Consider the following 25,204-nt stretch of genomic DNA (forward strand, 5'->3'; position numbering starts at 1 on the left):
ATCACTCATCTAGGTGACCTCTTCAGCCTCAGTTAAGTGACTGCAGGTATCCCCACCCTTATAAACAACACAGTGGCATAACGACGGAAAACAACGATCGGTACAAGGGGCAGTACTATAGGCAGAGGCAGGGGTGTGCTATGGGTCCCCCAGTTTTACCTGTAGTGGCTAAGTTTGTGGAGGAAGTGGAAAATAGGGCTCTGAAGTGCTATCCAGGCACACCACCCAGCCATTGGTTCAGATTTTTGGACGACACCTGGGTTTAAGTTAAATCTCACGATGTAGCACATTTCTCCGACCACATGAACTCTGTGGACGCCACATCAAGTTGCAGCCAAGTTGCAGTCAGTTGAGACTGAAGAGGTCACACAAATGAGGGTTGAAACGTTTCTCCCAATAAACGTGTCCAGATGAACTGATTCACCTTTCTTTGTCTCCGTCATTCTGAAACTATATGACAAAAAAATGTGGAGGATGAGTAATTTTCACTCCTGCCGCATAAAAAGAGGCAAAAATTGTCACTACTTTTAAGTTACGTAACATAGGTAGGGTAGGAATTTGGCGCAAACAGCATTACAAATCTTGAAACCTATTTTTGTTATACCCAGAATCAGCATCATGTATTGGCCATGTAGGTTTGCACAGCTGGTTTCGTGGCTCACTCAGTGTACTTAACATAGAATAACAACACAACCGTCTTCAGATATATACACAAGGATTGACTTCGACGGGCGAAATAAGAGACTCCTCCCCTACACATTTGAGGGTAGATTCACCAGGGGCTGCTGCTCCTTTAAGGCAGACATTTTAGAGTGATGACGTAGGCACTGATTGGGGTTTCCGGGGTGGAGCCATGTTGGCAGCAGCCTAGCGGTTGGTCAGCTGGTTGCCAGGGGAGATTGTACTGTATCGGTGTTGTTTTGTGTGGCGAGTAAACGGGATGGACTCGACTCGATCTCTCCGTCTCCTCATCCCTGCACTCCCACATCGGTGACCCCGCACGTTGACAACGAACATGTCGACCCAAAGCGATGACGACACCGCTCCGGTTCCGGGTGATGCTAACGGGATGGCTCATGTTAGCACTAGCATCTCAGCAGTGACGGTGATGCTGCCCGAGTTTTGGCAGCACCGTCCCCGGCCATGGTTTCCGCACATTGAGGCCCAGTTCGAGCTGGGAGGAATGACGCGGGACGGCACGCCCATACGTACCTACGGCACCGGGTATGTGGAGGTGTGTTTCGGCGGGCGGCGTTTCGGCTGGGACTTCGTTATGGCCGCGGTGTCGGTTCCCCTCCTGGGCGCGGACTTTCTGTGCGCCTTCGGGCTGCTGGTGGATGTTACAAACTGTCGCTTGATCGATGCTGTCTCTTTCGCTACATTCCCGTGCACACTGGGAGGTGCAGGGACGCCCGGCCTGTCAAACATGCTCGCCGCCGGAGACGCGTATCGACGACTGCTCGCAGAGTTCCCTGACCTCACCACACCCACGTTCTCGTCAGAGGTGGCTAAGCATGGCGTGGAGCACCATATTGCCACCGACGGCCCCCCGGTCTACGCACGTGCTCGGCGCCTCGACTCTGCTAAGCTCGCGATCGCCAGGGAGGAGTTTGCCCCCATGGAACGCCTCGGCATTGTGCCGAGGCGTTGTAAGGCTGATGGCGGTTGGCATCCCTGCGGCGATTTTCGTCGCCTGAAAAACGCCACAACCCCTGACCGGTACCCCGTCCCGCACATACAGGATTTCTCCGCCCACCTGGCGGGGGCAACCATCGTTTCCAAAGTAGATTTGGTGCGAGGCTACCACCAGGTACCGGTCCACCCTAAGGACATGCCCAAGACAGCGGTCATCACGCCATTTGGACTCTTCGAGTCCCTGTGCTACGGGATATGGCGTTCTTGTTTGTTTACTTGGATGACATTCTCATGGCCAGCGCATCAGCGGCGGAGCACCTGACGCAGCTCCGGCAGTTGTTCGAGCGGCTGTGCAGATGGACTCATAGTAAACCCAGCCAAGTGCCAGTTTGGCCTGTCGTCCATCAATTTCCTCGGCCACCGAATATCCCCGCGAAAAGCTGAAAAGCTGTAGGCCGAAAGCTGCGCAAGCCAGGCAGGCAGGTCTTAAGACCATGTTCCGAGGCCCTTGTGCTTTCATCAATGGACAGAGAGTCGCGCCATAGCCAGAACTAACCTGGGATACTGCAACCTACGAGGCAAGCGGTGTTTCGATAAGGAAAATTAATATGTTCAAGGTTTTGCTACAATACAACGTCTTTTAGGTAAAAATCATTATTCTTGTTCTGCAACAGTTCAGATAATGTATCCTCATTTTTTTGCGTGTTTTGTGTTGTGTGTTTTGTTTAGAAAACGACATCTCTCTTATGTCTGTTAATGCAAGGGGTATAAGAAACATAACAAAAGAAAAGAAAACTCTTTCATTCTGTAAAGGGAAGAATACTAATTTACTTTTCTACAAGAATTCTACAATTTGAAGACATTCATTTTTGGGGAGGCGACGCTTATTTCAGCCATGGCACCTCGAGATCAGCAGGGGGCGCCATCCTTCTGAAAAACTTCGAGGGTCAGATTACAGCGGGAGAAAAAAACAGGAAGAAGAAACCCCAGGGAGAGCAGCGGAGCAGTGGATGTAGTGTGTACACAATTTGCACGATACAACGTTGACAGAGGATAACACAATTATCATGGAGGAAGGGAAGGGGGAGCGTGGAAGAGAAATGAATAGGCGCTAGAAAAGAAAGCTAAACATTATCCAGCATTTGATTGGGTTTAATTAAATGTTTGACATGTTGTTAAATATGACCGTGCCGGGTAATACTGTTGACCAGTCTGCTCCCTTCAAATTAAATAGGCCCACTGCCGCGGGAGTATCTTGGCCGGTGTTCCACCAAAATCTGTAACCCCCTCAAAACTTGTGACCTGCACATTTGCTTCAAACTGAACTTTGGAATTTATGGTATGAAAACAAACTACCGTGACCCTGATGACTTTACAGATAAGCACTTTCGGTAACCCAGAAGAGCTGAAGAAGCGCCTGATGGGGATTACGCCATGCAGGCTAATTAAATGCAGCTTGCTGGTGGAGGAAAAAGGAGGTTCAAAGAGGAGGCATCGAATAGAGTTACAGGAAACACGGGTCATTGGCAGGTCATCGGATAAGGATTAGCAGAGAATGTGGTGTCATTTATAGAAGGGCAGCGGCCAATTTTGGCACCACCTCTTCATATTGTTATGGTTTTGTTTTGTTTTTTGTTATTTCTTCTTCTTCTTTTTAAGCCTGTATCGTTGACAGGATAGTGTAGAGAAACAGGAATCGGGGTAAAGAGAGCAGGCGGTGACATGCAGCCAAGGTCCGGAGCCAGAGGAGTTCAGCACGCTGCGCTCCTGGCTGCCTTTTGAGAGTTGCCCACACTGACCTTTCACCCACAGTTACCTACTTTTTGTTATCTGGTTCCTGCACACCACACAATGCCTGAGCACAATGACCCGCTTTTAATCAGCCAAGGTACATGCTCTTTACCAGTGCGCTTTCACTTCCTGCATTATATAAGCCAGCGGACTAATTAAACAGTTTCCTTTGGCATGTTTGAAAGGACATTCGGTGACCTGGGACTCCATAAACCTACTTGAAGTAGACCGTTACAAGAATGCACCCCAACCATCTGCAGAACTGCAGCTGAAAGCGTTGTTGAAAGTGTTCTGTTCGCCACAACAAAACCTACGAACCACCCAGCTCATAATCATCTGACACACAGTTGTTCACTACAAGTGCATGTGTCATGAAGTAGTTCCTGTAATCGAGGCGGGGGTGCTGGTGGTAGTTGTTAGGATGACGTGTTTGCGTGGAGTCAGAGGGGTGGACAATCTTATCCAGAAAGGGCCGGTGTGGGTGGAGGTTTTTGTTCCGACCAAGCAGTTACACACCTGATCCCACAAATCAACCAGTAGAGTCTCTGCTGAGGACCTTGATTAGGAGACACAGGTGTGTAACTGCTTGGTTGGAACAAAAACCTCCACCCACACCAGCCCTTTCTGGGTAAGACTGTCCACCCCTGGATGTACGAGATTCTCCCTAAAAGCCCCCATGTGTGGTCCACGTCTGACCTGCATTCAGTTTAAAGGATAGGTTCTCCACCTTTTTGGGGTCCTGGACCCCCTGCGTATCTTTGATCTACCCTGAGGACCCCTCCACCTGATCTTGGGGGAGGGGGGTTGCAATTTGATAGAAACAGTAGAAACTGCATTTTAAATTGCATTATAGCATTTATTCACTCTTTGGGGCAAAAATAAGAGCTTTCAGTTGTAACTTAGATATAGTTAACAAAACAGAATTCTTATGCAGTAACTTTCAGGTATATGTAACGAAACAGAATATGTATTCAGTAACTTTCAGATATATGTAACAAAACAGAATATGTATTCAGTAACTTTCAGATATATGTAACAAAACAGAATATGTATTCAGTAACTTTCAGATATAGTTAACAAAACAGAATATGTATTCAGTAACTTTCAGATATATGTAACAAAACAGAATATGTATTCAGTAACTTTCAGATATATGTAACAAAACAGAATATGTATTCAGTAACTTTCAGATATATGTAACAAAACAGAATATGTATTCAGTAACTTTCAGATATATGTAACAAAACAGAATATGTATCCAGTAACTTTCAGATATATGTAACAAAACAGAATATGTATTCAGTAACTTTCAGATATATGTAACAAAACAGAATATGTATTCAGTAACTTTCAGATATATGTAACAAAACAGAATATGTATTCAGTAACTTTCAGATATATGCAACAACAGAATTTTTATGCAGTAACTTTTAACAATGCAAACGGGAGCGAGATCTCTTATTAAAATACAATAAATTACACTTGTGAAACAGATGTAATTAGAGAAAAAAGTCCTGTTACCCTTTATAGTTTAGGTAGATAAAGGTCTCAGTCACATTTGAGTAAAATAATCCTATTTCTATAAATGTCATAGGATCTTTTTTTAAAGATATTTTATTTTCACGGACCCCTTGCAATTACACCACGGACCACTAGGGGTCCGCGGACCCCCGGTTGAGAAACACTGGTTTAAAGGATAGGTTCGCTCTTTTTGAACCTGGACTTTATTAAAATGTCGTCGATGATAATCGATAATCGTACAGACAAAAACTTAATTGATCATTCAGTCAACTTAACTAACTTATGCTGAACACTTAAATGAATTTTCTCACTGGGCTTCGTCACGGTCCAATGGGGCAATTGTTTGAGACTTCAGAAACTGTGATATAGTATCTCCCTCTGGAAAATACGAAGCTCAAAGCTTAGTCACACATGTCACATAGCTTAATTTATTTTATGTTTATGCACAATATGTTTTGAACAATATGTTTTAAAAGGGGGGGGGCTGGAGGGTGTGCTCCAATTATCGGGGCATCACACTGCTCAGCCTGCCTGGGAAAGTCTGTGCTGGAAAGGAGGCTGCGACCGACTGTTGAACCTCGGCTGCAGGAGGAACAATGCGGATTCTGTCCTGGCCGTGGAACAACGGACCAACTCTGCCCTTGCAGAAGTGCTGAGAGGGGCGCGGGAGTTTGACCAGCCAGTCTACATGCGTTTTGTGGACTTGGAGAAGGCTTACTACCGTGTACCCCGGGGCACTCTGTGGGGGGTACTGCGGGAGTATGGGGTACCGGGGCAGTTGCTACAAGCCATCCGGTCCTTGTATAACCAAAGTGAGAGCTGTGTGCACATTCTTAGCACAAAGTCAAACACATTTTCGGTGGGTGTTGGACTCCACCAAGGTGGTCCCTTGTCTCCTATTCTGTTTGTGATATTCATGGACAGGATCTCAAGGCGCAGCCAAGGTGAGGAGTGTGTCCGTTTTGGGAACCTCAGAATTGCATCTCTGCTCTTCACAGATGATGTGGTTTTGTTGGCTTCATCAGAACCTGACCTCCATCGTGCACTGGGGCGGTTTGCAGCTGAGTGTGAAATGGCCGGGATGAGAGTCAGCACCTCCAAGTCTGAGGCCACAGTTCTCTACCGGAATATGGTGGATTGCTCCCTCCACATTGGGGATGAGTTGTTGCCTCAAGTGAAGGAGTTCAAGTATCTCGGGGTCTTGTTCATGAGTGAGGGTAGGATGGAGCTGGAGATTGACAGGTGTATTGGTGCAGCTTCAGCAGTAATGCGGACATTGTACTGGACCGTTGTGGTGAAGAGGGAGCTGAGCCAGAAGGCAAAGCCCTCAATTTACCAGTCAATCTTCGTTCCAACTCTCACCTATGGCCATGAGCTTTGGGTAGTGACCGAAAGGGTGAGATCGTGGATACAAACGGCTGAAATGAGTTTCCTCCGTAGGGTGTCTGGGCTCAGCCTTAGAGATAGGGTGAGGAGCTCGGAGTAGAGCCACTGCTCCTTCGCGTCGAAGGGAGCCAGTTGAAGTGGTTCGGGCATCGGATTAGGATGCCTCCTGGGCGCCTTCCTTTGGATCAGGATGCCTCCTGGGCGCCTTCCTTTGGATTAGGATGCCTCCTGGGCGCCTTCCTTTGGATCAGGATGCCTCTTGGGCGCCTTTCTTTGGAGGTTTTCCGGGCACGTACAACTGGGAGATCCCGAGGTAGACCTAGAACTCGTTGGAGGGACTACATGTCCAATCTGGCCTGGGAACAACTTGGGACCCCCCAGGAGGGAGCTGGAGGGCGTCGCTATGGAGACGGACATCTGGAGTGCCCTACTTAGCTTAATGTCATCACAACCCAACCCCGGAGAAGCGGCTGATGATGAGAGATGAGATGAGATGTTTTGAACCGGAGGAGAAAAAAACCCCCAATTTTATTTGGAACTAGTTTTTGCAGGTTCATCCCAACCATGTGAAAAGTCCTGCAGCTTTACAGCTACAGCTTTGTATTTCCAGAGGCCGTCGCGGATGTAGCGAGGGACGCTTATTTGCGGAAGTGCTAATTAAAGTCAGCTTGACGGAAAGCGTGGTTTTCAACTTCTTCTTTTTCAAAGCTGATTTGGATTTTGTTGACGTTGCACGGCCCTGTAGTCAAAAGCAGTAGTGTTTTGCAGAAGACAGACTTCCCTTCACATACGCATCACCTCTTGTCACAAGGATTTCCATTCAGGCCTAGGGTGGCGTTCGATGCATTGGTTTTGTAGAGTAGGAGGTGTGGCGATGTTCTGGAAAAACTGCTGTTTGTCAGACACGCATAAGGAAATACATGTGTAATTGTGGCTGTGTAGCCTGTAATGCCTTGTTCTGCGATACAACACATACAGTAGCTAAACCAGCGTGGTGTGACCGTGACTGTTTCCCTAAAGCACACTTTTGTACGGTCTAACTGTCGATGCGGTGATATTACGGTGGCCTGCAGTCGTGACAGGCTACGTTAAACACTTCAGCTCACCAAAGTTGCTTTGGAAGACTTTTATTAATGCACATAGACCCCTTTATTTATTTATTTATCTTTGCTAAAACAACATGCTAGGCCCAGAGAAGAAGAAAATCCCCCCCCGCTGTGTGCTCTGAACTGACTTATTATTATCCGCCATTGGGTACCCCCCCCCCTTTTCTCTCCAGTTGTACTTGGCCAATTACCCCGGTTTCTGCTCCAGCCCCTCTGCCGATCCCGGGGGGGGGTGGCTGCAGACTACCACATGCCTCCTCCCGTACACGTGGAGTCGCCAGCCGCTTCTTTTCACCTGACAGTGAGGAGTTTCACCAGGGGGGACGTGGCGCGTGGGAGGATCACGCTGTTCCCCCCCAGTTCCACCCCCCCCGAACAGGCGCCCCGACCGACCAGAGGAGGCGCTAATGCAGCGACCAGGACACATACCCACATGCGGCTTCCCGCCCGCAGACACGGCCAACTGTGTCTGTAAGGACGCCTGACCAAGCCAAAGGTAACACGGGGATTCGAACTGGCGATCCCGTGTTGGTAGGCAACGGAACAGATACGCTAAATACGTTACCTTCTTTTATCGGCGAATCGCAACCAGGTGGAGCAATATCGCCACCTGCTGTTACATTATAGAGTCCGTAACGTATATCAAAATCAAATAATAAAAAAAAAATAATCAAATCAATTTTATTTGTATAGCCCAGTATCACAAATTTGCCTCAGTGGGCTTAACAGCAACACAACATCCTGTCCTTAGACCCTCTCATCGGATAAGGAACAACTCCCTAAAAAACCCCTCTAACAGGGAGAAAAAACAGGAAGAAACCTCAGGGAGAGCACCAGAGGAGGATCTCCCTGCCAAGACGGACAGCGTGCAATGGATGTTGTGTTCATGCAATTTACATAATACAACATTGAAAGAGGATAACAGAATTATAATGGACATAACATTTATGAAGAACATGATGCACAGGATGCCAAGCAGTGTCCACATGCCAACGGAGCAGTCCAGGACCCAAGCCACGCGACCAGCATCATCATGTAATAAGAAAAACTTAGGTGAGGAGAGGAAGGGCAGGCAGCATCCAAATGGCGACCAGCATCACCACGGAGACCTGGGAGGAGAACCGACTGCACATGCATGAAAGAGAGACTCGCATGACACCATTCAAACACAGAGAAAGAGGAAGGAGAAGACGTCATTCAGAGAGAGAGAAAAGACATGTTAGAGAAGATAACAGTTTGCAATAGTCATTAGCCATAATCAATTAAGTCATCAATTCGTCATAATCTATACTCTGTAATCTATACTCGATAATCTCGTCGGCAGAACAGTGGTTGGTAAATTCATTGAGACAGAAAACCAACCCGCCATCCAGTCCAGGTTGTGAAGCACTCAACTTAAAGGCAACTTAATTGTAAGCTAAGGCAAAAAGATGAGTTTTAAGTTTGGATTTAAAGACTCAACAGACTCCGATGGTCTGATGGCAGCAGGCAGGTTATTCCACAACAGTGGAGCCCGATAGGAAAGGCCCTGCTGCCACCAGCTGACTCCTTTTTAACTGTGGGTACACACAGGAGCCCTGTATTTTGAGAACGAAGTGCTCGAGATGGCATGTAAGGTTTGAGGAGATCAGACAGGTAGGATGGACCAAGCCCATTTAGGGTTTTATAAGTCAGCAGAAGCACCTTGTATTCTGATCTAACATGGATAGGAAGCCAATGAAGGGAGGCAAGGATTGGTGTAATATGGTCAAATTTCCTAGTTTTAGTTAGGATTCTAGCAGCAGCATTCTGAACCATCTGAAGACCTTTAGTACTAGAATGTGGCAGACCTGAGAACAGAACATTACAGTAATCAAGTCTGGATGAAACAAATGCATGTATTAGAATCTCTGCGTCAGCCATGGAGAGAAAAGACCGACGTTTAGCTATGTTACGTAAGTGAAAAAAGGCAGTCTTGGTGATTTCTTTAATGTGCTTATCAAAGGAAAGGCTGGGATCAAACGTAACACCAAGATTTTTGGCTGCCACACTTTGTGAAACCACAGAGTTGTCGATTGTTATCGTTACTTGATCAAATTGGTGTCTGTGTCTAGCAGGGCCAATGACCAGCATCTCGGTTTTATCCGAATTTAAAAGCAGAAAGTTAAGTGACATGCAGTTTTTCACAGTAGCCAAGCAGGCCTCTAAGTTAGTGATTTGAGTTTGATCATCAGCCCTTATAGGCACATACAGCTGAGTATCATCAGCATAGCAATGGACATGCTGAATGATAAGTCCCTAGTGTCACACTAAACCTAAACAGCTATCTATATTGCTAAACAAACGAGCGGCGCCGTCCCCAGTAGGGGGGATGCCGTCCGCTTTCAGCAGGTAAGGGCGGCCCCAGAAAGAAGGCCAGTTATCAACAAAGCCGAATCCCTGCTCATTACAGTAACGCGCCAGCCAGCAGTTCATTGAGGTGAGCCTACTGTACATCTCATCATTACCCCTCACAGGTAAGGGACCAGAGAAAATTAATCGATGCCGACACATCTTTCTGGCAAACTCAAGCATTCTTACTAGGCTGGCTTTTGTGATCTCTGATTGCTTCATCCTAGCATTATTGGTGCCGACATGAATAACAGTGTTGGTGAAAGTAGTGGTGCTGTGTGCCTGGGTTCCCTGACTCTCCCTCCGTGATGCCAGCACCCTAAGATTAGCCTCTATGTCGGAGACTCTGGCCCCGGGTAAACAGTGAACCAAGGCTGGCGAAGCTAATCTAACATTGCGGGTAATGGAGGCTCCTATCACTAGCGTGCGTTGCTTTACTCTGTCGACAGAAGGGGGAGAAGCACGATGGCCGGTAGGACTACCAACAGGGCTGGTGAGTGGAGAAACCCGGTTTGCAGTCGGGAGAGGTGACTGCAGACCAGGCCACACGACCGGTGGCTTGCTCTTTCGAGCCTTCCCACGCCGGTAAACGGAGACAAACTCCGCCGCATCTGCCGACGAAGCTGAGCTATTGCTAACAATAGCAGGCCTGCTGTCAGGCCCGGGGCTGCTGAGCTAGTGCTAACAATAGCAGGCCTGCTGTCAGGCCCGGGGCTGCTGAGCTAGTGCTAACAATAGCAGGCCTGCTGTCAGGCCGGGGGCTGCTGAGCTAGTGCTAACAATAGCAGGCCTGCTGTCAGGCCCGGGGCTACTGAGCTAGTGCTAACAATAGCAGGCCTGCTGTCAGGCCCGGGGCTACTGAGCTAGTGCTAACAATAGCAGGCCTGCTGTCAGGCCCGGGGCTACTGAGCTAGTGCTAACAATAGCAGGCCTGCTGTCAGGCCCGGGGCTACTGAGCTAGTGCTAACAATAGCAGGCCTGCTGTCAGGCCCGGGGCTAAGGCTATCTGGAGGGCCCGTCACATCTAACGTAATCCTAGCCGAAAGCAGCTGCTCTAACTCACGGACACGTCTCTCTAGTAGGAACAACCTGTCTGTAACTACGGAGCAGTCACCACAAACCATCGTTTTAACGAGGCTGCTTGGACTGCGAATATAATAGAGCTAACTGCTAAGCTAGGCTAAGCTCAAAGCTAGTAACAAACTGGGAACAGGAAGCTACCTACTAAACACAAAATTCGTATAAGAAAGAAACTAGATAATCTAGCGATTAGTGAACTAAGCACAGAAAATAGCTAAATCAGAACAAAATGAGGAGGTTAGGGCAGAATATAAAGGACTAATAAGAATATTAAGAACGAATGAAAGAAAAATAAAAGTTGTCGATCTCACGAAGGCGGAAGCTGAAACAGCTGGCAGCGATCAGTCAACTCGGTGGAAGTGGGCGGAACAGGATGCTTTCTCAAGTTGCCGTGGTGAGTGTTGATTAAATATATCCTTCCTTAAATATATCCTTCCTTATAGTCTTCCTACCAGGCCAGTATCCTTGAGAAAGGGGACGATATATTCCAGCACATCATTCCCAGTGTTCCTTGTGAAAATTGAGTTTAGGCCCATGTGCATAATTCCCTTGTGTCCCAGTATAGTTTGTGGTATGAATCTCTCTCTGACATCACAGTTCCCAATATGATGTGTCCCGATGAGTCACAATGAGGAATTCAGTCTTGTATGACCCAATCTAAACATGCTAATGATGTTCTGTTCTGTCCTGCTCTTCCCCCGAGTCCCTTCTACTCCTGCTTCCTGTTGGATCCGGTACACATGTCTTCCTTTTCGATTACTGTCCCATAATTCCTGCCATTGTGCTTTGATTTTGTGTTTTATAAATGATTTTGTTTATGCTTTGCTGACTGGTACCAGCAGTTCTAAATGACTTGCTTTCAATCCGTTTGTGGCCGGTTGGTCCACTGTTTCATTTGCCCAACACCTACATGAGCTTGCATCTAAACTCAGCATCTCTTCCCAACCTAGCAAGCCTGTATAATAGCTGTGCTATTTCATAGAGAATATCTTGGCGACAGTTTGAAGATGTACTTTTTAAACTATTTAAAGCTGCATTAATTAAAACTCGCCTTGGCTGAATTTCTTCAACCCACTGAAGCGCTGATGGGATAGCCAACATTTCTATTGTACACACCGCTAAGTGATCACTCGCTCGCCTTTTCACTCTGACCTTTAACCCAGGACCATAAAATGCTCAACCGCTGTTTCCATTCTCTGGATTTGGGATCCATCAGTAAATATATGCATATATTGTCCATATACTTCACGTATAGCAGTGTTCACACAAGCCTGCACATTGACCGTATTTCTTTTTGAGTGTAAAAGATCCAACAGAGAGAAATCCACTACTGGTTGAGGAAGTAACCATGGTGGATCAGCTGATATTAAAACTGTTTGACGAATATTCCAGTCTTTGATTCCCAATTCCTTAAATATATAGAGAGAGATACCAACCCAAAAACATTCCTTTTTTAAACTGTGGTACTTTCCCAACTAATATCTAAAATCTGTTTTGTAGGATGTGAATCTTTATGTCCCTGCAGAGTTTTGATGTTAGCAAAATGTGTTTATTTCATGTGGCTGATATTTGTTCATGTAAAACAGGCCTCTATTATACACAGTTCATTTGCTGACGTGGCATTATATTGTAGCGAATTCGGGGGGGGGGGCAGCTAGGAACCGCTGCAGCGGTAACCAGTCGACTAAATGGTCCGATCCGTTAGCCAAGGGCTAGCGAGTCTGTTTATCCGTGCACGTTACAATGTCCTTGTAACCCAGCTGGAAAATATGGGTTAAAATATAAGTGAGTTTAAAAAGAAATTAACTTACAAACTAACTACAGTTAACTTAAGGCTGAAGTTAATGCTTTTATGTTGTCATTAAATAATACAGTTTGGTGACTTAGTCTTTCATTTCACCATTTCCACCCCTACTCAAGGGGACAGGAAGTTGTGAGCAGAGGAGAGAGTCTTGCCATAGGCCCTTTTCACAATGACGCCAATTATCAATAATCAAACAGGTACTGTTCGATGAAGAATTTGTAGCCTTTGTCGAGTTTGGATCGTTTGGTTAATGCAAATGTTTCAGCAATCCGTGGTGCACCATCTAGCCGTGTTTCAGGCAGGTTTGTGAGCGACTGCGTTAACTCCATAGTCCGTCCGGAAGTTAGCCTACCCTGCAAGGAGTCAGAACGGAAGTTCTCTGACGTCATGTGAAAAGGGCCTCTTGCCCGATCCCTTACGGAATCCCGATTTGTTCAACGCATGCGCGAAAATGCGTCTACTTTCTGTCGGCAGTATGTGGAAGCAATTTACGGAGCTGTCCGACCTTTTCCTTATTAGACAAGAGAATCCATGATTCCAAGGCGGAGAAGACGCTTTTCAGCGACGATAGCGGTGGCAGGAAGTAGACGCATTTTCGCGCATGCGTTGAACAAATCGGGTTTCCGCAGCGGGTGGGGGAACGACAGGTGTGACGAAAGGGTTTTTCAGAGTCACCATGTTGCGCAGCGTAGGAAGTTGCTGCATGCAGCGCTCTGCGGAGGTAGTAGAAGTAAAGCCAGAACCGCTCCTGAAGTCGAGCAGCTGACATGACAGGATACCAGTCCCTGCAGGAGCACAACACCGCCAGGAGTGACGGTTCCGTCCTCTTTAGTTCACTTCACGTGACTCGGTAAGCTAACTTACACTATTTTCCAAGCCGTCCCGGTCGCTGCTCCACCCCCTCTGCTGATCCGGGGAGGGCTGCAGACTACCACACACGAGGAGTCACCAGCCGCTTCTTTTCACCTGACAGTGAGGAGTTTCACCAGGGGTGGGAAGGTCACGCTATCCCCCCCCCCCGAACAGGCTCCCCGACCGACCAGAGGAGGCGCTAGTGCAGCAATCAGGACACATACCCACGTCCAGCTTCCCACCCGCAGACACGGCCAATTGTGTCTGTAGGGACGCCCGACCAAGCCGGAGGTAACAGGAAGTAGAGCAGGGGTGGGCAGTCTTATCCAGAAAGGGCCGGTGTGGGTGAAGGTTTTTGTTCCAACCGAGCTGGTACACACCTGTGTCTCCTAATCAAGTTCCTCAGCAAAGACTCTACTGGTTGATTAGTGGGATCAGGTGTGTAACTGCTTGGTTTAAACAAAAACCTGCACCCACACCGGCCCTTTCTGGGTAAGACTACCCACCCCTGAAAGAGAGACTTTAAGCCTGTTTGTTAATGCAGGTCAGGTCTTTTATTGAGAGAGAGGATTCCGGAAACGTTCGTCGATCCCAGTAGATGGCGAGCCTTCCCGTGCGATATCCAAGAACCCGGATCCACATCGCCATGGAACACAGCTGGATGAATGATCTGCTTGTGGTAGGATTGTGCCAGTAACCTGGACTGGTACCAGATTAAACACACCATACTGAGGGAGTACTCTTGGAGAAATCCCACTTAAGGACAATTTCTTTTCTTTTTCTTTGGTTTAAAGGGCCCAGTTTGTTGTTTTTCATGTCAATATTAAATGTAATGCCAGTTGCACTATTGTTATGAATCAGCAACTAAAAGCTGCCGTTAACTAGATTTGGGTGTGGTGTGGTGTGGTGTGGTGTAGTGTGGTGTGTTAGGGTTATCGCTCTCAACACTTTTGGCTGCTTCTGAACCTAGAGAGACGTGTCCTGCCAGGAGTGGGTTATATTACTTCCTTCTTTGGTTCAGACTTCACCTATAACCTCCCACAGTCCAAAGACATGTAGGTCAGGTGAATCGGCCTTACTAAATTGTCCCCCGGTGTGTGTGTGGGCTGTTTTTATCGTAGCCAGCTTCCCTTTCTCTTGCTTGTAACCAAAACACATTGATCCAAATTTCTGCAGTTTGGATATGTTTGGTTTCTTGCCTGTAAACAGCTCGTATGGCGTTTTCTTTTGTGCCTGCTGTAGCACCTGTTCCTCACATAAGCTGCTGTCTGCCTAGCGTAGTTCCATAGCTTATCTGGTAACTCGCTCTCTATCAGTAAGCACCTGCTCATATTATAAAGAGTTCGCCAACCTCTCTCTGCTGTGGCATTTTGGTGGGGTGAATAGGGTGCAGATGTCTCGTGTCTAATCCTATTCTTGGTTAACAGTGCCTGCAAGTCTCGGCTTGTAATCTCAGTGCCGTTATCTGAAGGGATACACTTGACTCCTCCGTAAGGTGCTATGCCTGCTAAGAACCTGTCTGTGGCTTGCACTTGATCACTCTTGGACCTTAGAAAATACACCAACACGGTACCTGAGTAGTCGCCTGTAAAAGACTGTGCATATCTGTACCCTTCTACGCTCGGTGTTGGCGTGGGACCAGCTAAGTCAGTGTGGACTAGCTCTACGGGTTTCTTAGCCTTTCTGTCTGGCTTTCTATTTCCCATCTGGGTGAATTTGCCCTGTGTACACACTTCACACAACTGATCTGGTCTGACTCACTTCCTTTTATCTCCATACCTTTCACTACACCTTGTAACTTTTGTACATCTTCGTAGTTACAACGACCCAAAATGTCATGCCAAGTTTGCATGTCGTGACACCCTTTACATTGGTCAACACTCTCCTCAGCAGTTGGCAAGTAATACAAATTTCACTTCCGTGGATGTCAAACCTGCCACCGTCCTTGGTAACCATGCGAGTGTCCCCTTTCTTGAAAGTGATTGTCGCCCCTCCGTTTGTTGGTCTTGCCACCGAAAACATGTCATGTGGGTATGAAGGCATGTACAGTATATCCCGTAGCTGTGCTCTGTGCTGTCGTCCGGCGCTGTCTAGTAGACATATCATCACCGTTCCGCTATTCCACTGCACTTGGTGCCATCGGCTAACTCCACTGAATGGGTCTCAGGCTGGAATGAGGTGTCGAAGCTTTTAAACTTTCCGATGTCGTTCACGATGTGGGACGTTGCTCCTAAATCCACCATGATGCCTTTCATCTTCACGTTGTCTGGTGGTCTCTCGTTCTTGGTGTGCTTGGCCTTGAAGAGATGGTCTTGGTCGCTATTTTGTTCCTCCATGACTTCTCTGACACCATCTTGTTCCCTCTTTTTCTTGCACAGGGATTCCTGGTGTGTATTATTTTTGCAGTAACTGCACCACACTTTTTGATAACATTTTCTTGCCTTGTGCCCTTTTATTCCACACTTGCAACACGTCACGTTGGCATCTTCATCTCTTCTGTTGCTAGCGTGCGTCTTGGTGGGGCCTCGGCCTTGCCTTGCACGTCTTCATCACATTATTTGTAGATCTTGCCGTGTTCATTTTCTCTGCCCCTTCATAGGCCCGTAGTCTTCTTTTAAGGTCTGCGAACTTACTGTTATCTTTGTTTTGTGTTATGTGGACGTCTGGCGGCTTAAGAGTCTGGTAGCCCGCCTAGTATCATGGCTATGGTCAGTCCATCACTCATGGTCTCGCCTGCATCTCTCAGAGCCGGAATGAGGTTCTCCGCCCTTATTATGTAGTCGGTAACACTCTCGTTGTCCGCCATGTGAAGCTTGGTCAACGACGTGTATACATGTATTATCGGCGGCTTGCTTTTCCCGCAATAATGTTTTTCCAGTATTCTCAGAGCCTTCCTGCCATCATCAGCGGCTTCGTGTCTTATCAGCGATAGGCTTTTATCATCCATCAGTCTTATTGGCTCAGCATAGCAGTCAGCATTCTTCCTCCTGTCTTCAGCTAACTCTTCTTCACTAGCGCCGGTGGGCTCATGTAGAATAGTCTCTTTCAGCTTCAGAGTATGTAAGCAGCCTAGGAATCTTGTTTCCCAAAGTTCCTACTTATCTTCGGCTCTGTCGAACAAAAGCTGCGGTGCCAAGACTCCTGGTGCTCTGCTTGCCATTTTGCTAACGCGCTAATTTCACCGTGGCCTACTAGCTTGCTATACTTTTTATTTGCTAAGCTAGCTTGTTAGCTTCGTTGGCTAATTCATAATACGTCGCGTAAAACTTCTTCCGAGAATATAAACACGGATTAAGAAACTCTGTGATATAAACGCTCACTTATCGCCCAGCTGGTCCACGTAGCCTGTAGAGGTTCCGTGTAATACTTGGCGTTAAACTTCTTCTGGAATGCTAGCTCTAGTCCAACTCTGCCTGGGCCGATAACCTGTTGAGCTGGGGGGCGCAATCTTCTTCTTGGCGTATGGAGGATAAACAAAGCTTGACTGTTTTCCCTTTAGCCTTTAACGTTAGGCATATCTATTCAGGCAAACACAGCAGGTCTTAGCTCTCTACTACCGACTCTTACGACACACACTGTCGCACACTGAGAACGTGGTGACGTCACATCCGAATGGACCGTAATACAATGAGTAAGGGCGCCACCAAATAACAACACTTAACAGTAACAATCACGGATGTGTAGACTCGCTGGCCCGTTGGCTAACGGGTCGGACCTTTTAGTTGACTGAGCGCAGTCGACCCGGGTTCGCGTCCCGGCTTTGGCGGATTCCCGCCTGCCTCCTGAATTTGCTACAGTATTAAAGTTGTTAAAATGTTAAGAAACTAACTGACACCAAAATTAACAGACATACTAATTTATGCAATGCATTAATATCTCAACTGGGTATTTATCTTGACAGAATATAGAGTTTACAAACCGGCCGTCATTTTGACCGCCCTAGGTCGTTTTCGGTAGGAGTGAAATCCCGGTCGTTCTAGTGTTAATAACACACGATCTCACGAAATGCGGAGTGTCTCGAACCGTGAAGACCGTATCGATCGATTCGGAAGTCGATCCAGTATCATCCCACCCCCAATTACCAGTGATGAAGAATTTGCTGCAGACAAACAAATTTGCTAACGGGATCCCATAGGTTTCCCTCGGGGTCCTCCCCCTCCAAAGCCTGAAATCTGCCCCCCCCCCTCTTTCCTTACTCGGTAGCAAGGAGAAACTAATGTGGTTGTGGTTTAGTGTTGATCCAAAAGGGGGCGTGTCCACCAAAAGTTCATTCAAGCTGCTACTACAGTACAGAGTGGCCCAGCGATTCGTGTTCTATCTACGATGGGCCAGTAATACGACGGCGTATTCGGGCCAGTGTAGGTTAAAAAAAAAAGAAAAAAATGACGGAGCCGGAGAGTGGGTGGGTGGTTGGAGAGTTGTGGGGGGGGGGGAGTACGGGGGAGGGGAGTGCGTCATACATTCCTTTGAATTTGATCTTTAGTAAGAGTCAAAATATGTGAGATTACTCGGAAGAAGCTTTTCCTTGAAAGAAAGCAGATGACATGAACTTTGCCGACCCGAGACCCCGGGGTGAGAATTTCCTCCAGGGGATGCGACCAGGTTTTACTGTCAGGTTTTACTACACGGAGAAAGCAAAACATTTTCTCCTTTCCGAAAACGAAACTAAACTCCCTGGGGTGTGTGTCATGAACAAGACACAGAAAATGGCTTCCGAGTGGCTGAGTGGCCGCGTCAGGAATTCAGGGACACAGAGGGTCCTGTGTTAGGCTTGTGTGCCCTCCGGGATCATGTTGCAGTAAGCACTGCCTCGCTAAGGGAAACAACGCCCCCGCGTCCCCCCCATGCTGCCCTGCGTTCACAACCCGTGTGTTGTGCTGCGCGTAACACTGACTGTATTTTCTACCCTCGTGCAGAGGGTGGGGTGGGGTGGGGTGGGGGGGTTGGATCAACAGGTGTCAAGTCACGTCCATTTTATTTGTATGGCCCAATATCACAAATTACAAAGTATCCTCAGTGGGCTTAACAGCAAGACAACATCCTGTTATTAGAGCGTCACACCGGGTCAGGGACAACTCCCTAAAACCCTTTAACAGGGAGAAAAACAGGAAGAAGGCTCAGGGGGAGCACCAGAGGAAGATCTCTCTCACAAGACACACACTGTGACACGATGTTGTGTTGCCACAGTCTACACAATGCAACGCTGAAAGAGGATCAACAGAACGATAAGGGACTTCTAACATTTATGAAGAACACGATGAGGAGGATGCCAAGCAGTGTCCAGACGCCACCGGGACCGTCCAGGACCCGAGCCACGCGACCAGCGTCACCGTGTGACAAAATTATATGGATTCATAAGATATATAAAAAGAAAATGTGATGAGGGGCGTGCCAGGCAGCGTCCAAGTGGCGACCGCCATCACCACGGAGACCTGGGAGGAGGACCGGCTGCACGTGCACACAAGGGAGACTCGCATGACTCCGTTCTCACACGGAAGAAGAGAAAGGAGAAGACGTCATTCAGAGAGACAGGAAAGACATGTGAGGCAAGAGAACAGTTGGCAATAGTCATTAGTCATAATCAGTTGAGTCATCAATTAGTCATAATCTGTACTCGGTAATCTGGTCGGCAGAACAGTGGTTGGTAAATTCATTGAGACAGAAACCGACCCGCCATGCAGTCCAGGTTGTGAAGCACTCAAAGGCAACTAAAGGACTCAAGGACTGTGATGGTCTGACGGCAGCAGGCAGGTTATTCCCCGATAGGAAGAGGCCCTGCTGCCACCAGCTGACTTCTTCTTAACTTGGGGTCACACAGGAGCCCTGGGTTTTGAGAGCGAAGAGCTCGAGATGGACTGTACGGTTTAAGGAGATCAGACAGGTAGGTTGGACCGAGCCCATTTAGGGTTTTATAAGTCAGCAGAAGCACCTCGTATTCTGATCTAACATGGACAGGAAGCCAATGAAGGGAGGCAGGAAGTGGTGTAATATGGTCAAATGTGCTAGATTTAGTTAGGATTCTAGCAGCAGCAGCAGCAGCATTCTGAACCCTCTGGAGACTTCTAGTACCAGAACATGGCAGACCTGAGAACAGAACATTACAGGGATCAAGTGTGGGGGAAACAAGTGCCTGTGTTAGAGTCTCTGCGTCAGCCGTGGAGAGAGGAGACCCAACGTCAGCTGTGTTACGTAAGTGAAAGAAGGCGTCTTGGCGATTTCTTTAATGTGCTTAACAAGGGGAAGGCTGGGATCAAACGTAGGTGTGAGAAAAGAAAACCTCGTCTCCAACGCTGACGTGGGTTTGGCTCTCGGCAGCGTGCGGTCAAGGTCGCCCTATGATAACTGCTCTGTGAGTCCGACATGTCAGCCGCACCACACCGGAACTACAGCCGCACAGTGCTGAATGTTGACACAGTCCACACACACACACAACCTTGTACTTCTATCCGTGTGAGGACCCTCATTGACTACGCTCACTCCGTGTCCTTAACCCTAAGCTGAACCACCGGAACCACGTGCCTAAGCAGCCAAAATGTCCTCACTTTACAGGAATGTCCTCACCGATGGTTTAAAACTCAACACTCCAAGCACAAGAACACACACACACACACACACACACACACGCTTCTCCGTCTTCTGCTGCTTCACTTCTTCGTTTGCCGAAGCTCTTTCCTGTAAACGGGTCAATGGGAATAATGAGAGCTTGATGGCGGACTTGGTCTTGTTGTCGCTGGCATGTCAGCTTGACTCACCCACTCCACCGCTGGGACCATTACACCGTTATCTTCCTTTCACTTTCCCTCCCACCCATTGTTCTCTGCAAACTGTCCCCCGGGGGGCTGCGTGTGAGAGAGAGAGAGAGAGAGAGAGAGAGAGAGAGAGAGAGAGAGAGAGAGAGAGAGAGAGAGATAAAGAGAGAGAGAGAGAGAGAGAGAGAGAGAGAGAGAGAGATAAAGAGACAGAGAGAGGGAGAGAGAGAGAGAGAGAGAGAGAGAGAGAGAGAGAGAGACCGAGAGATAAAGAGAGAGAGAGGGAGAGAGAGACCGAGAGAGGGAGAGAGAGACAGAGAGAGAGAGAGATAAAGAGACAGAGAGAGAGAGAGATAAAGAGAGAGAGCTAAAGAGAGACAGACAGAGAGAGAGAGAGAGAGAGGGGGAGGGAGAGAGAGATAAAGAGAGACAGACACAGAGAGAGAGAGAGACAGAGAGAGAGAGAGAGAGAGAGAGAGAGACAGAGAGAGAGAGAGATAAAGAGAGAGAGCTAAAGAGAGACAAACAGAGAGAGAGAGGGAGAGAGAGAGACAGAGAGAGAGAGAGGGAGAGAGAGACAGAGAGAGAGAGAGAGAGAGAGAGACAGAGAGAGAGATAAAGAGAGAGAGCTAGAGAGACAGACAGAGAGAGAGGGAGGGAGGGAGAGAGAGATAAAGAGAGAGAGCTAAAGAGAGACAGACAGAGAGAGACAGAGAGAGAGAGAGAGAGAGAGAGAGAGAGACAGAGAGAGAGATAAAGAGAGAGAGCTAAAGAGAGAGAGAGAGAGAGGGAGGGAGAGAGAGATAAAGAGAGACAGACAGAGAGAGACAGAGAGAGACAGAGAGAGAGAGAGATAAAGAGAGAGAGCTAAAGAGAGACAGACAGAGAGAGACAGAGAGAGAGAGAGAGAGAGAGAGACAGAGAGAGAGATAAAGAGAGAGAGAGAGAGAGGGAGGGAGAGAGAGATAAAGAGAGAGAGCAAGACAGGATGCGTCAGTAAGTGTGACTACTCTAATGGCCAGTAGAAACTCCAGGGGGGTTTCTTCTGGCAACGGCACAATTTATACGTTCTTTCCCCCCATCGCTGCTTCTTGTTTACAGTCGTTTCAGTTCCCTCATCTGGTTCACATTCGGTTTCCTTATGACTGACCACGGGCCGGGTTCTGCTGGCTGCGTGACCTCTTGTAACCCCGGTTGGCGAGAGAAGTGAGGATCCAGTGGCAGTAGCCCGGTGTGTGGACTCCGTATGAACAGTGACAGGACATCAGGATCAGGGGGTGAAGGGAGAGCTGGCTGATATGATGGAGGGAAGAAAAGTAGCTACTGTACTCTACTGTGCTGTACTCTACTCTACTGTACTGTGCTGTACTCTACTATACTATGCTGTACTCTACTGTGCTGTACTCTACTGTACTGTGCTGTACTGTGCTGTGCTGTACTCTACTGTACTGTGCTGTGCTGTACTCTACTGTACTGTGCTGTACTCTACTATACTGTGCTGTGCTGTGCTGTACTCTACTGTGCTGTGCTGTGCTGTACTCTACTGTGCTGTACTGTGCTGTGCTGTACTCTACTGTGCTGTACTGTGCTGTGCTGTACTCTACTGTGCTGTGCTGTGCTGTACTCTACTGTGCTGTACTCTACTGTGCTGTACTGTGCTGTGCTGTGCTGTGCTGTGTGTGCAAGAGACCAGGTGGAAGGGGAGTAAGGCCAGGAGCACTCTAATACCGTGCTGCGAATGGGAGGAGGAATGGGGTTGGGGTAATTTTTTATTTATTTTGTTTTTTTAAAAAGATTTTTACCCCTTTTTCTCCCCAATTGTACCTGGCCAATTACCCCACTCTTCCGAGCCGTCCCGGTCTCTGCTCCACCCCCTCTGCTGATCCGGGGAGGGCTGCAGACTACCACATGCCTCCCCCCATACATGTGGAGTCACCAGCCGCTTCTTTTCACCTGACAGTGAGGAGTTTCACCAGGGGGACGTAGCGCGTGGGTGGATCACGCTATTCCCCCCAGTCCCCCCCCCCTCGAACAGGCACTCCGACCGACCAGAGGAGGCGCTAGTGCAGCGACCACGACACATACCCACATCCCACCCGCAGACACGGTCAATTGGGTCTGTTGGGACGCCCGACCAAGCCGGAGGTAACACGGGGATTCGAACCGGCGATCCCCCAGATAGGGGTAATTCTGAAAGGAGGAGTAAGTCAAGAGTGTGCTGGAGGTGAAGAAAGTGTCGGACAGCGATGAGTACGAAGCTGGAAATCGAAGGTGTGATGATCAGTGTTGTCAGCACATAGTCTGCCCTGAAAGCTGTATGAGACAGAAGAATACTGGAGTGGGTTGGATGAAGTGGTGGAGAGTGCACCCAAGGGGGGGGGGGTCGTGATTGGAGCGGACTCCGATAAGCATGTTGATGAGGGGAACAGAGGTAACGAGGAGGTGATGGGTAGGTATGGTGTCAAGGAGAGGAATGCGGAAGGACAGATTGTGGCGGGTTTTGACAAGAGGAAATGGCTGCTTCCTTCCTCTTCTTTCAATACACCTTTCAAGAAGGAGCACATGGCGACGTACAAGAGTGGAGAAAAGTGGCGACGGCCATGCCTTTCAAGTGTTACCGGTGCCAATATTTTTACGTTGAAAATATAGTAAGGTAAAAGTACTTCATATACAATGAATTGGTCTTGCAGAAAATCCGAAGAAGAAGGACAGGGTTAGGAACGAGTACATTAGAGGGACAGCTCAGGTTGGACGGTTTGGAGACAAAGCAAGAGAGACAGGATTAAGATGGTTTGGACATGTGTGGAGGAGAGATACTGGGTATACTGGGAGAAGGATGCTGAATATGGAGCTGCCAGGGAAGAGGAGAAGAGGAAGGCCAAAGAGGAGGTTTATGGATGTGGTGAGGGAGGACATGCAGGTGGCTGGTGTGACAAGAGGGAGATGCAGAGGACAGGAAGAGATGGAAACGGATGATCCGCTGTGGCGCCCCCTAACGGGAGCAGCCGAAAGTAGTAGTAGTAGTAGTAGTAGTAGTAGTAGTAGTAGTGGTAGTAGTAGTAGTAGTGGTAATAGTAGTGGTAGTAGTAGTAGTAGTGGTAGTAGTAGTAGTAGTGGTGGTAGTAGTAGTAGTAGTAGTAGTAGTGGTAGTGGTAGTAGTAGTAGTAGTAGTGGTAATAGTAGTAGTAGTAGTAGTAGTGGTAGTAGTAGTGGTAGTAGTAGTAGTAGTAGTAGTAGTGGTGGTAGTAGTAGTAGTAGTGGTAATAGTAGTTGTAGTGGTAGTAGTAGTAGTAGTAGCAGTAGTAGTAGTAGTAGCAGTAGTAGCAGTAGTAGTAGTAGTAGTAGTAGTAGTAGTAGGTCTCGCTGAAAATCCAGCAGGGCTGCAGAACCGAGAGGCTGCTGCATAAAATAAGTAATCCAGTGAGGAAGCTTTGCCTTCGTCACTGCTTTTCTTTATTATTATTATTTTTCAACTGCGAAGCATTGTTTCTCCAAAAGAGCTGGGAATACTGGGATTCTGTCCCTCCACCCTGTCTCAGAGTACAGGAAGTACACGGGAGAAAGGAGCTGCTAGAGACCATTATGAACATTCTTGCAGCCTGACTTGGCAGGACCGTGTTTACTTTTTGCTTTCTCGTTATCATTTCCTCGGAAACCCAGACCCTTATCGAGAAACTGAAAGCTGAATGTTATCAAGTGGTCGGTAACAATTGACCAAAATGTTGCTGAAATCCCCTCGTATTCTTTACCCGGCTGTGCCGAAGCCTTTCGCAAAAAGCAGGCGAGGGAAGGCAAAAAGTGAATGTGTAACGTGTGTTGATGAGAGCGGGGGATGTTTTAGAGACACGACTGGAATCCCAATGCTTGTTTTCGTAATGCAGCCCTCCCTGTTTGCCTCCTAATCTCTCCCTCTGCACCACATTCTGCACGAGTCTCCTCCTTTTACTCTTCTTACTCACAGGTTGTTCCAGCGACCTTTGACCTTAGCCGGATTAAACACCGCGTGGGATGTGCGGGTGTTTATTGTCAGCGGTCTTGGTTTCTGGTGGTGGGCCTAAAGTTACACTGAACTGTTGAAAGAGGAACTGAAAACTTGCACAAATGTTGTCTTAATATCTGACATGCATCTCATACTGACAGACAGATATGCTGATCATCACCCAGCAGCATGTAGAACACAATGATCCCATACACAAGAATTCAATCCAGTGGCGGCTGCTGCTAAAAAACATTTTTTTTGGGGGGGGGCCCAATTTAACTTGGTGCAGCCCACCTGACAGCTGCTTTAGTGTCCACACACTCACGGAGTTATTCAGAAGGACAACGCAGCCCATAGATGTTATCGGGGTTGGTGGACGGTGGATGATTGACAGTCGAGACGAGGCGTCGTGGTAGGTGTGAACATGATTGACAGCCACGAGAATTGTCCAATCATATTAGATAAAACAAAAACATTAGAACAATACCAATTCACTGCCAATAAAAGTGGGCGTGTCTGGGGCAGCACAGAACTGCGCCCCCTGGAAAATCTGAAGAAACCAATCAGACAGCAGCCTCAGGTCACCTGCTCGCCACAAGTTTGAGGGCTTACGTAAGGTATGGTTTGGCCGGCGCCCCTCACCCAGGAAGTATATGTATTCAGACAGGAAGTATGTGTATTCAGACAGGAAGTATGTGTATTCAGACAGGAAGTATGTGTATTCAGACAGAAACCAACCAAACACCATTTGAACCTATATTTAATGCTGCTGACAGGCGCTCACAGGCTGACAACACTTTTATTTCATATTTATTTGCATTATACAACTAAATTATATTTAACATGTTTAAGTAGATTTTCATCTCTTGATGTTTGAAGGGGGCGGCGCCCCAGCGCCCTGTACTGGCCAGCCGCCACTGATTCAATCATA

Source organism: Lampris incognitus, chromosome 10, assembly GCF_029633865.1.
Source record: "Lampris incognitus isolate fLamInc1 chromosome 10, fLamInc1.hap2, whole genome shotgun sequence".
Classification (NCBI taxonomy): Eukaryota; Metazoa; Chordata; class Actinopteri; order Lampriformes; family Lampridae; genus Lampris; species Lampris incognitus.